This window comes from Meriones unguiculatus, assembly GCF_030254825.1.
Source record: "Meriones unguiculatus strain TT.TT164.6M chromosome 13 unlocalized genomic scaffold, Bangor_MerUng_6.1 Chr13_unordered_Scaffold_28, whole genome shotgun sequence".
Lineage (NCBI taxonomy): Eukaryota > Metazoa > Chordata > Mammalia > Rodentia > Muridae > Meriones > Meriones unguiculatus.
The window spans coordinates 14403726-14416527 of NW_026843644.1; positions in this window are offsets into that span (position 1 = coordinate 14403726).

A 12802-nucleotide genomic window follows, 5' to 3' on the forward strand; every position below is an offset into this window, starting at 1 on the left:
CTCCTCATATGAAAAGTACTGTTGTTTAAGTGATTTCTGAATGAATTACATAACATTATTAAAAGCAGAAAATTTGGTAGTTCTATGTGAAAGATAATTATATGCATAGTTTATGTTCCCTCTAACTCTCTCTTTATAGGAAAGGATTTATGAAAATGATTTACAATCTGTGAGTCAATTAATTCAACAGTGGATGCCTAAAAATGGAAAATCGAGGAATCTATCAGTGGCTTAGTCCATGAGGCTGGTTGGCTCAACTCACCTTCATATACACAGAACTCCTCAAGAAGAAGGTTCTATAGTCAATGAAGAAATAGACTTGCTACCAAAGCGAAAAAGAACAGGCAAAGAGTAAAACATTCCTTCTTCCATGTCCTTGTACAGGTTTCCAGTAGAAGATGAGGCAAAGATGAGTGGTTGGTTTTGCAGTATGAAGATATGGATTAAAGTTATATTTTTCAGCTTTATAGATCCAGAAGAGAAGTAGAGAAGACTATTTCAAACAAGCAAGAGTACTTTACAATTGTGTCCTTAATTTGGGTGTTTTGCTTAAATCCATATGCAGTCAAGTTAAAAACCAAGAGTCATGATCACACCTCTTTTCATCTTGAAAGATAATCATATCTCCTCTTTACATTAACTTCCAAATGAAAAGAATAACAGGTCATAATAATGCCTAAAAATAATTTAATGACGCAGAGTACAACAGCAGACAAATTACATATTTATCTTGATAATAACTGAAGCTAACATTATATAACTGTCCTTCAAAACCGTCCAGGTTAGAAACAACAAAGTCCAGGTTAGAAACAACTCTCCACCGCCGCTGGGCCACTCCACAACACCTCCCTCATAGGGCAACCCACATTAAGCACAAGGATTCACCTCCCACCTGCTAGGTGTATGTAGGGTCCCTAGGTCCAGACCGAGCATGCTCCTTATTTGATGGCTCAGTCTCTGCAAGCCCCCTGGGGGCTGGGGCAGCTGTTTCTGTTGGTCTTCTTGTGAGGTTCCTCGCACCTCCAGGGCCTTCCATCTTTTCCCCAACACTTACTCAGGATCGCTAGAGCTCTGCACCTTTCTTAGGTGCAAGTCTGAGCATCTGTCCAAGCTTATTTCAGGCTGGAGTCTCTGAGACAATGGTCAGGTTAGGGTCCAGGCAACCGGGTTTTACAGTCCCAATTCTGGGCGTTCTCAATGTGGTCAAATATCGTCCAACAGAACCTGATATTCTTCTTCTGTGAGAGGAGCCTCGAGTGTTGGTTCGATCTGCTCCCATGGTACATCTGGGTCCAGAGCGGCTGGTCCCTGTTCCTCTTCCACTGTTCTCGCCAGTTGCTCCAGGAAGAGCTGGACAGGGCAGGAGTTGCTGGATTCTGGGTAGGCCTCTGTGAAGAAGGTGAGTTCGGGTCTTGACATCAACGCTTCTGCACACTGGCCTCCTGCAGAACCCGATGTCAACAAGCTGTCGCGGGAAGCCTCCTGCTCAATGCAACACGATGCTCCAGGAGCCCTTTCCGGGCCAGGAGAGGCAGGCAGGTCCTCACCTTTAGCTGTGCTGCCTCCAGCGCGGCCTTTCTGCCTGGCCTTTCTGTTCTGGAACCATATGTGGACGGTGTCCTCAGGCAAACCTGTGCTCAGGGCCAGTTGCACCCTCGTGGCATAGTCTGGGGATGGAGAGATCTCAAAAGCTTGCACTAGCATGCTGATCTGCGCTGGACTAAGCCGCGTTCGAGGCCTTCTCCGTTCTGAGGGCGGGCCTCTTGCTTGTTGTACCCTGGCGACAAGCTTTTCAGGAGGCTGTTGGGAGGCTTCATGGCTGGAGCCTGCGGTGGTCTGCTTTGAGGTCTTCCTCGACATGCCAGTTCTGTTTCTGCGGTTTTGAAACCACACGCGGATGGAGGACTCTGGAACTCCGAATTCCCTGGCCAGTTCCTGCCTGGTCCTGAAGCTCGGGTAAGGTGTCTTGGCGAAAACTGAGAGCAAGACCTCCTTCTGCTTGGCCTGCCAAACAGTCTTTTGACGCCGGGATGTCTTTGCCGTGCTGCAGCCACCCACATCTGCCTGATCTTCCATCCTGCTGAAGACACTTTGACAGGAGTTCTTCCTCTCCAGTGTGTACTCAGAACAACACCCAGGAAAGTGCAGACTATGGCAAATGCGTAAAGTGTCCGCTGCTCACCCTTAAATACCGACCTGAAGCCCCACCCACTCCCTCGAGGCCTCCAATTACAGGCCAAACCGTGGAACGCTCTTCTGCTTCCAAACTGTGAAACCCTTCCTTCCTCTTGCGAATTTTCCCATATCCCACCCTAAAGCAGCCTTTCCAGAAACAGTTGGCCTTGTGTTCTACCCAAATTCCACTGCTTAGCTCACAGTACGCACCTGTGTTGGCCCACAAGGAGTTTGAGGGGAGAGTCTAAGGCACGGCTTCTGATGATCAGGCAAGGAGAAGAGGCATAAGCCAGGAGCAGTCTTTGCCTACTTTAACAAGGTCATTCATTCAGCTCTGGCTGATGCTCAAGGAGGAACGTGGCTAGAACAGATCTTGCACTCTGCGTGTGCCGTCTGCCTTAAGTTCCTTTGAGCTCCAGTCACCCGGTGTATGATTTCAACAATCTAAATATGGTTAGGACCCTGCAAGTCTAAGCATTTGGGCAAAGAGTAGACTTATCCTGCAGAAAGACTCCTGGAATTATTTCTGAATTTCTCCTTCAGTGGCAGACTACAGAAGGTGTCAACTTCACGCTTGGACCCTCTGGTTCCACCTATTTAATCCACCATACACTTTGTGCGTGTAGAAGGCAATCTCCCACAGCCTTTCTTGAATGTCTGATGGAGGCATACAGCTGGTTTACAACCTATGACCCTACCTCAGATGAGTGTAAGCCAATGGTGACTATAATCTTTATAGACCAGTCAGCCAGAGAAATTTGTAGAAAGCTCCAGAAAATAAAGGGTTTACAGGACAAGTCGTTGAAGGATTTAGTGCAGGTGGCAGAAAAGGTTTTAGACAGCTGGGATATGGAAGAAGAGAAAGAGGAAAGAAAGCAGAAAGAGCAGGAAGTGAGAGAAAGAGAAAGGAAAAGAGGCAAGACAGAAAGTTGACTAAGATCCTGGCCACTGTAGTGCAGTCATAATGATAGGGAGAGAGTTCCTGGAAATCAGAGGGGCCCTCTGTCTAAGGAATAGTATGCCTATTGCAAGGAGAAAGGACACTGGATCAAGAATTGTCCCAAAAGAAAATTGAAGCCCTACACCGGGACCTGGCACACTTCTGGGCCACCAATCCCCAGGTAACTCTTTTCTGATATGTGGATCATATACTATTAGCTGCAGATTATAAAGAAACCTTACTTGAAGCCACAGATCAGCTGTTGCAAGAGCTGGGTGACCTTGGCTATAGACTGTCGGCGAAAAATGCTCATCTCTGCAGGAAACAGGTCAGTTAAGAGGTGGCTATCGGAGGCTAGAAAAGAGACTGTATTTTATATTCCCCCTTCATGGACTACTGAACAACTGAGGGAAATTTTAAGTAAAGAAGTATTTGCCAAGATGGCAGCCCCTCTGTATCCCCTTACAAAGGGCATTGATTCTTGCATCTGGGGAAAGGATGAACAAGCTGCATTTGATAATATCAAACAAGCCTTAATGTCTGCCCCAGCTTTGGTACTCAGATTGTGACCAAAACCTTCCATCTCTATGTGGCCGAGAATCAGGGAATGGCCAACAGATGCTAACACAGTAAATTGGACCCTGGAAGAGACTAGTAGCCTATCTATCCAAAAAGCTTGATTCAGCAGCGGCAGGATGGCCAACCTGCCTGTGAATAATAGCAGCAGTGGCGGCACTAGTAAACGATGCAGACAAACTGACTGTGGGACAGGACCTCACCATCTATGCTCGTCTTGCCCCTGAGAGTGTCATAAGGCAGCCAACTGATCGCTGGCTCACGAACACCTGTATGACATAATACCAGGCTTTGCTATTGAATAAAGGTAGAGTCACCCTTGCCCTGGCTATGGAGCTAAACCCTGCCACCTTATTGTAGGATCCAGAAATCCAGACCATGGAGCATGATTTGCAGGTTCTAGCAAAGGAACAGGGATGGCGAAAGGACTTGAAAGAGCAACCAATTCCTGATGCGGAGGTGACATACTATATGGATGGGAGCAGTTTTTTGTAGAACGGAAAGAGAAAGGCAGAGGCAGTGGTGGTAAATGGACATAAGGTATTCTGGGCCCAGGCGTTGCCGGAGGGCACATCTGTTCAGGGAGCTGAATTGATTGTTTTAATCCAAGCATTAACTCTGGAAAAGGGTAAAAAGACAAACATCTACACTGATAGTTGGTTCACCTTACCAACAGCCCATGTACATGGGGCCATCTATCAGCAGAGAGGCCTGCTAACATCAGCCGGTAAAGAGATAAAAAATAAAAAATGAGATTCTGGCTTTGGTCAATGCCCTGTTGCTGCCCGACAAGGTAAGCATTATTCATTTCCCGGGACAGCAGAAGGGGACTTCCAGGGCAGCAAAGGGGGATAACATGACCAATCGGGAGGCTAAAGCAGCTGCTAGAGGAAACTCTGTCCTGGTGGTACTAACTGCTGAACTGCCCAGAGAAGAATGACTAAACTACTCAGAAAGTGACTTAAAGTTAATATGGCAAAAAAAAAAAGGGGGGGGGATATTTGACACCGACGTGGGGGCATGGATTAACTCCAAAGGTAAGATCATTCTACCCCAGGAAGATGCTGAGAGATTAATAACTCAGATGTATAAATGGATTCACTTGAAGGCAAAGAAATTGGCTGAAGTTGTCCGACTAGGGCGTGTGAACCTTGCCAGAGTGTAAACATAGGTAAGAATTTCCAGAGCCCAGGGAAGTGGCTGAGAGGAACTGTGGCAGCCTTTTTGGAGTATATGGCAAATTTTGAGTTAATGGCCTCTGAGCAGTGGAACGCTGCCTATTGGCTTTGGCTATTTTCCAAAGTCCAGTTTCTTATAAACTGACCTTGGTGGTCCTACAGCAGACTGCTCTGACCCTGAGAAATTGTGTGCAACCATAGTAACCAGACAGTAGGCTCTGTGTAACCTTGAGTGAGCTCTCCTATGATCTGACCAAGTAAAGCTCCTACATGAGAAACTGCTTGTACTTTTCTGCCTACTTAAGTGTTAACCTGACGTCCATTAAATCAACACCTGGATAAGCATGTAGACTTGGTGTCCTTCTCTGTGTCACCCTGTCTCTCTCTTTCTCCCAGCCCTCTCTCAGGTGGTATTCAGCTGTCACTGCTGGCCAGTGACAAGGAACTAGACCTGGAATGCATTGGGAAGTGGATTTCACTGAAAGTAAACCATCCAGGTACAGCAATAAATATCTCCTGGTTTTTGTAGACACTTTCTCAGGATGGGTGGAAGCTTTTCCCACAAAGAAAGAAACCTCCCTGGTCATGGCCAAAAAGATTCTGGAAGACATTTTTCCTCGGTTTGGTATTCCAAAGGTAATTGGGTCAGACAATGGGTCAACCTTCATTGCTCAGTTAAGCCAGGAGGTGGCCAGGTTTCTGGGGCTTGACTGTAAGTTACATTGTGCTTATAGACCCCAAAGTTCAGGACATTTAGAGAGAATGAATAGAACTCTCAAAGAGATTCTCACCAAATTGAACATGGAGACTGGCGGTGACAAGGCGGTGCTCCTTCCCTTGGCCCTCTTTAGGGTCAGAATTACTCTCTCCATATAGGTTTAACACCCTTCGAACTACTATATGGGTTTCTGTTCCCTGACTCTTCTTGGGTACCCCCTTGATAAAACTAGTGGTAAATCTGACTTGTACAGGCTGAAAGAATTGCAGCTTATTCAGAAAGAAATTTGGAGCAAGGTTGGCAGTGCATATGTGCATGGGTCCTTTTAGGTGCCCCATCAGTTCCACGTTGAAGATCTGGTATATGTGCAGTGACATGGCAGCCAGAATCTGGAACCTCAGTTGAAGGGTCCTTATTACATCTTCCTCCCCACGCCAACTGCCGTCAAAATAGAGGGCATCATAGCTTGAATCCACGTGTCACATGTTAAGCCGGCTTTTCATCAACCTGCAACACCTGGAAACTCCAAGCCTCCAGCTACCGGCTGAAACTGAAACTCATCAGGGACAATAAACTCTCAGACAAGAACTCCCCTTTTTCTGGGAAAGTATAAGTGCAGTTCAGGTCCTGATGCTCCAGAAAGAGTATCAACCTCTCCATGAGGTTGATCCACAATTTTAGGGTTAAAATTGAGGCAAAAAAGGGGGGGTGAGAGACCACCTGGGAATGAGAAAAACAACAGTGATTATTTGAATTGAAGTCAGGTGTAGATAACTCTTGAAGGAAAGGGTCAACTGTTCTGAGAACAACTATCTACAACCACCTGTAAACTATCTACAACCAGCTGTATACTACCTAAAACCAGGTGTAAACTATCTTCATGCTATTCTTGCTGAACAATCAATGTATAGAGCAAAAGTGGCTTCAATTTCAGGTATAAAACCCTGTCCTTTGCATATTTAGGGCTGTCTCCTGTCTTTGTAGGGGGACCCTATAGAAATTGGAATAAAACTCTTGCTTTTGCCTCAAGTTGTGGTCTATGAGTGTTCCTGGGAAGTGCACAATCCTGAGCTCCTGAGCAGTGAGACTCCAGGGCTAACAACATGAAACTAAAACGCTTTTGCCATCCATTCTTTAGGTGGTGAAGCAGCTTATAAAATGGGAAACCACTGTTCCAGCTATGCAACAGACAGGTTTATATCTAGACCATTCAAAGAAGTCATAAAATGTAAACATGAAGAAACAAACAAACAAACAATCTAGAAAAGATCATCCTGAGTGAGGTATCTCAAAATCAGAAAGACATACACGGTATATACTCGATTTTAAGTGGAGGCTAGACCTATAATATAGGATAAACATACTAAAATCTATAAGAAGATAAACAAAAAGATAAACAAGAAAGAGGACCTGGGTTAAGATGATCAATCCTCACGTAGAAAGACAAATGGGATGGGCATAGGAGAAAACAAGAAACAGGACCCTAGCCTACCACAGAGGACCTGGGAAAGACTCTACCTAGTAGTATATCAAAGCAGGTGCTGAGACTCATAACCAAACCTTGGCGGAGCACAGGGAATCATATAAAAAAAGGGGGAGTTAGTGTGACCTGGAGAGGGCAGGAACTCCACAAGGACCAAATATATCAGGGCACAGGGGTCTTTTATGAGACTGTATCTCCAACCAAGGACAATGTACGCATAGAACCTAGCACCCCTGCTCAAATATAGTCCATGTTAGCTCTGTCTCCAAGTGGGTACCATACTAAGTGGAACATGGACTATTACAGACATGAACTCAATGGCTGGCTCTTTGACTTCCCGCCTCACAAGGCAGGATCAGATTTGCTAGGCCACAGAGGAGGACATTGCAGCAAACCTGATGATGCCTGATAATCTAGGGTCAGTTGGAACAGGCAGAAGCCCTCGCCTATCAGTAGACTTGGAAAGGTGTAGGTAGTAGATGAGGGAAGGAGGGTAGGAAAGGGAGGGAATGAGGGGACTGGTCTACAGCTTGGATACAAAGTTAATAAACTGTATCTAATATTAAAAAATAAAAATAAAAAAGTGGGACATATAACAAATTTCCTAAAGATGAAACACAAAATGCTGACAGTTTTTTGTTTCTTTGAAAACAGAATTTTTTTTCTGAACAATTTTCCTGTCCCAGGCTCTCTTTATAGAACAACCTGTGCTTGAACGCACAGAGATCCACCTACCTTTAACTTCCTGAGTGCTAGGAATGCAGGCGCTCACCAACAGCCCTAGGAGCTGACAGTTTATTTAGTTTTAGCATTTTATTTTTGTTGTTGTTTCATGCACTACATCTGAACTGCAGTTTCCTCTTCCTCCACTCCTCCCAGACACAATCTATCCACCACTACTCTGCCCAACTCTGCCCAGCTCACCTCTCCTTCATCCACTGCTTTTTTTTCCATTTATTTTATTTTCAATGAAAAAAAAAGGTGATGGCATAGCAAGTTATAATAAACCTAGGAACAATCCCTCACATCAGAGTTGGTCAAAGCAATACATGAGGAGAGAAAGTGTAGCTAAAGCAGGAAAAAGAGTCAGAGACACCCCCATTCTCACTGTTGGAAGTCCCTCAGCGAAATCAGGATAATAATCATAAGGTGTATGCCAACAACCTAGCTCACAAGACTCATAGAATGTTTATGTTTTTGTCCTTCAGTCTATGATCCCCTATGAACTCAGTTGACTCAGTGGGCCATGTGCTTGTTGTGTCCTTAATATCTCTGGTTCCTACAATACATATTCCCTCATTTGTGGGGTTCCCCTGGATACATCATTGTGTTTGGATAAGGGTCTCTGCATCTGTTCCCATGAGATGCCTCGTGATGTCTCTCTGATGACAACTGGGCTAGGCACTCATCAATGATTATAGCATAGTATCTTTCATTGTCACTTTTTGTCTGTCATGTTTACAGATATCGTGTGTCTCTAGGTTATCTTGACTCTGGTTCATGGTCATCCAGGCAGTGTCAGGCATGGACTTCCCCTCATGGTGTGGGCCTCAATGTGTTTTCACATTATTGGGTTGGGGTTTTCCTTCTAGTATCTTCTGTAGGGCTGGATGGCTGCATATATACTGGGTATAGTAGTCTGGGTTGGCATCGGTGGTCTCTTCGTGTCTGCATGATATCCATCCAAGCCCTTCTGGCTTTCATAGTCTCTGCTGACAATTCTAGTGTGATTCGGATAGGTCTACTCATTATTTGAATGCTATTTTGGTATTAGCAGTGTCATGCATAGAACAGTTAATTTTCATGGTGTCATCCCCATATAAAATAGAATCTCTGTAACCTGAGAAAATAAAAAATGAACACACTATAATGTGTGTTGAGTGAATTAAGACGAAGAAGGGACTAATTTGAGGTAAAAATAAACTATATATAAATGCTGCAAAAAATTAAAATACTTGTAATTCAATTATGATATTTTAGAATATAACTGCATCAAAAAATTTAATTCCTATGCCATCAATATACCCAAAAATGTATGTAGCATTTTGCCTTTGCATGATGATGAATATTTTTCTATAACTCCTCATATGAAAAGTACTGTTGTTTAAGTGATTTCTGAATGAATTACATAACATTATTAAAAGCAGAAAATTTGGTAGTTCTATGTGAACGATAATTATATGCATAGTTTATGTTTCCCTCTAACTCTCTCTTTATAGGAAAGGATTTATGAAAATGATTTACAATCTGTGAGTCAATTAATTCAACAGTGGATGCCTAAAAATGGAAAATCGAGGAATCTATCAGTGGCTTAGTCCATGAGGCTGGTTGGCTCAACTCACCTTCATATACACAGAACTCCTCAAGAAGAAGGTTCTATAGTCAATGAAGAAATAGACTTGCTACCAAAGCGAAAAAGAACAGGCAAAGAGTAAAACATTCCTTCTTCCATGTCCTTGTATAGGTTTCCAGTAGAAGATGAGGCAAAGATGAGTGGTTGGTTTTGCAGTATGAAGATATGGATTAAAGTTATATTTTTCAGCTTTATAGATCCAGAAGAGAAGTAGAGAAGACTATTTCAAACAAGCAAGAGTACTTTACAATTGTGTCCTTAATTTGGGTGTTTTGCTTAAATCCATATGCAGTCAAGTTAAAAACCAAGAGTCATGATCACACCTCTTTTCAGCTTGAAAGATAATCATATCTCCTCTTTACATTAACTTCCAAATGAAAAGAATAACAGGTCATAGTAATGCCTAAAAATAATTTAATGACGCAGAGTACAACAGCAGACAAATTACATATTTATCTTGATAATAACTGAAGCTAACATTATATAACTGTCCTTCAAAACCGTCCAGGTTAGAAACAACAAAGTCCAGGTTAGAAACAACTCTCCACCGCCGCTGGGCCACTCCACAACACCTCCCTCATAGGGCAACCCACATTAAGCACAAGGATTCACCTCCCACCTGCTAGGTGTATGTAGGGTCCCTAGGTCCAGACCAAGCATGCTCCTTATTTGATGGCTCAGTCTCTGCAAGCCCCCTGGGGGCTGGGGCAGCTGTTTCTGTTGGTCTTCTTGTGAGGTTCCTCGCACCTCCAGGGCCTTCCATCTTTTCCCCAACACTTACTCAGGATCGCTAGAGCTCTGCACCTTTCTTAGGTGCAAGTCTGAGCATCTGTCCAAGCTTATTTCTGGCTGGAGTCTCTGAGACAATGGTCAGGTTAGGGTCCAGGCAACCGGGTTTTACAGTCCCAATTCTGGGCGTTCTCAATGTGGTCAAATATCGTCCAACAGAGCCTGATATTCTTCTTCTGTGAGAGGAGCCTCGAGTGTTGGTTCGATCTGCTCCCATGGTACATCTGGGTCCAGAGCGGCTGGTCCCTGTTCCTCTTCCACTGTTCTCGCCAGTTGCTCCAGGAAGAGCTGGACAGGGCAGGAGTTGCTGGATTCTGGGTAGGCCTCTGTGAAGAAGGTGAGTTCGGGTCTTGACATCAACGCTTCTGCACACTGGCCTCCTGCAGAACCCGATGTCAACAAGCTGTCGCGGGAAGCCTCCTGCTCAATGCAACACGATGCTCCAGGAGCCCTTTCCGGGCCAGGAGAGGCAGGCAGGTCCTCACCTTTAGCTGTGCTGCCTCCAGCGCGGCCTTTCTGCCTGGCCTTTCTGTTCTGGAACCATATGTGGACGGTGTCCTCAGGCAAACCTGTGCTCAGGGCCAGTTGCACCCTCGTGGCATAGTCTGGGGATGGAGAGATCTCAAAAGCTTGCACTAGCATGCTGATCTGCGCTGGACTAAGCCGCGTTCGAGGCCTTCTCCGTTCTGAGGGCGGGCCTCTTGCTTGTTGGACCCTGGCGACAAGCTTTTCAGGAGGCTGTTGGGAGGCTTCATGGCTGGAGCCTGCGGTGGTCTGCTTTGAGGTCTTCCTCGACATGCCAGTTCTATTTCTGCGGTTTTGAAACCACACGCGGATGGAGGACTCTGGAACTCCGAATTCCCTGGCCAGTTCCTGCCTGGTCCTGAAGCTCGGGTAAGGTGTCTTGGCGAAAACTGAGAGCAAGACCTCCTTCTGCTTGGCCTGCCAAACAGTCTTTTGACGCCGGGATGTCTTTGCCGTGCTGCAGCCACCCACATCTGCCTGATCTTCCATCCTGCTGAAGACACTTTGACAGGAGTTCTTCCTCTCTAGTGTGTACTCAGAACAACACCCAGGAAAGTGCAGACTATGGCAAATGCGTAAAGGAGTCCGCTGCTCACCCTTAAATACTGACCTGAAGCCCCACCCACTCCCTCTTGGCCTCCAATTACAGGCCAAACCGTGGAACGCTCTTCTGCTTCCAAACTGTGAAACCCTTCCTTCCTCTTGCGAATTTTCCCATATCCCACCCTAAAGCAGCCTTTCCAGAAACAGTTGGCCTTGTGTTCTACCCAAATTCCACTGCTTAGCTCACAGTACGCACCTGTGTTGGCCCACAAGGAGTTTGAGGGGAGAGTCTAAGGCACAGCTTCTGATGATCAGGCAAGGAGAAGAGGCATAAGCCAGGAGCAGTCTTTCCCTACTTTAACAAGGTCATTCATTCAGCTCTGGCTGATGCTCAAGGAGGATCGTGGCTAGAACAGATCTTGCACTCTGCGTGTGCCGTCTGCCTTAAGTTCCTTTGAGCTCCAGTCACCTGGTGTATGTTTTCAACAATGTAAATATGGTTAGGACCCTGCAAGTCTAAGCATTTGGGCAAAGAGTAGACTTATCCTGCAGACAGACTCCTGGAATTATTTCTGAATTTCTCCTTCAGTGGCAGGCCACAGAAGGTGTCAAGTTCCCTCTTGGTTCCCTGCCACGGCCCGGCCCAGTCGGGCTCCTGTCTTCCGCGGGAGAACAAGGCTTTAGACAGGAAGACACGGTTTCGGCAAAGAATTGACAGAGACACCTTGATGGTTTTGACTCTGCTGCAACTTTACTGAAATCAAGCTAGTATTTTTATAATGATTTCACAAAAGGCACCTTAAAATTGGCATATTTTCCAGAACATTCAGACTTTCACCAAGAATACAAAGTTTACATTTTAACTCAAAATGCAATTAAACATAAAGCAGTACCCACAAATAATCTTGGCCTAGAAACTTTTTGATCAGAGCAAGCAAAGGAAAAGAAACCTCAAATATAGTTTTATTATTGCTAACCAATGAAGAGGAAAGTCAGGAGCTAAATCAGATGCCTGCCAAAGTCCTTCTCTATATCAAAATCTAACTACATCTTTGTTAACCCTCCTCCCATATGTCCTGCCCAAGATTTATGATCTTCTCTAGGAACAAGGCACTGAAGGGAGGGGGAAACTCCCGCCAGCTGCACCTCTCATGCTACTATTTCTTAAGAAGGAGCCTATTATTATTTTACTATCCTTAATGCCTATTAATACTAAATTTAATTCATTACTTTTCTTAAACTTATTTTTATTAAAGCCTTTAACAATCTACTAATAATAAATTTCTTTATAAAGTTAATTGTGCTGTTTCAGGTATCACAGGGAAAGATCAAAGAATTTATTATTTTAGCCCCAGAGCCACAACTGAAGAAGCGTAGAAATCTCAGAACACGTCTCTTTTCCAAGTGGGATGAGTTTGCCAGGGACCTTCCAGGGGGCATTATTTCCGAGGAAATCATATCCCCCGCCCTGTAGCTTATGCTACTATGGCGACACTGGCGTGGGTGTGGCAGTTCCTCTGGT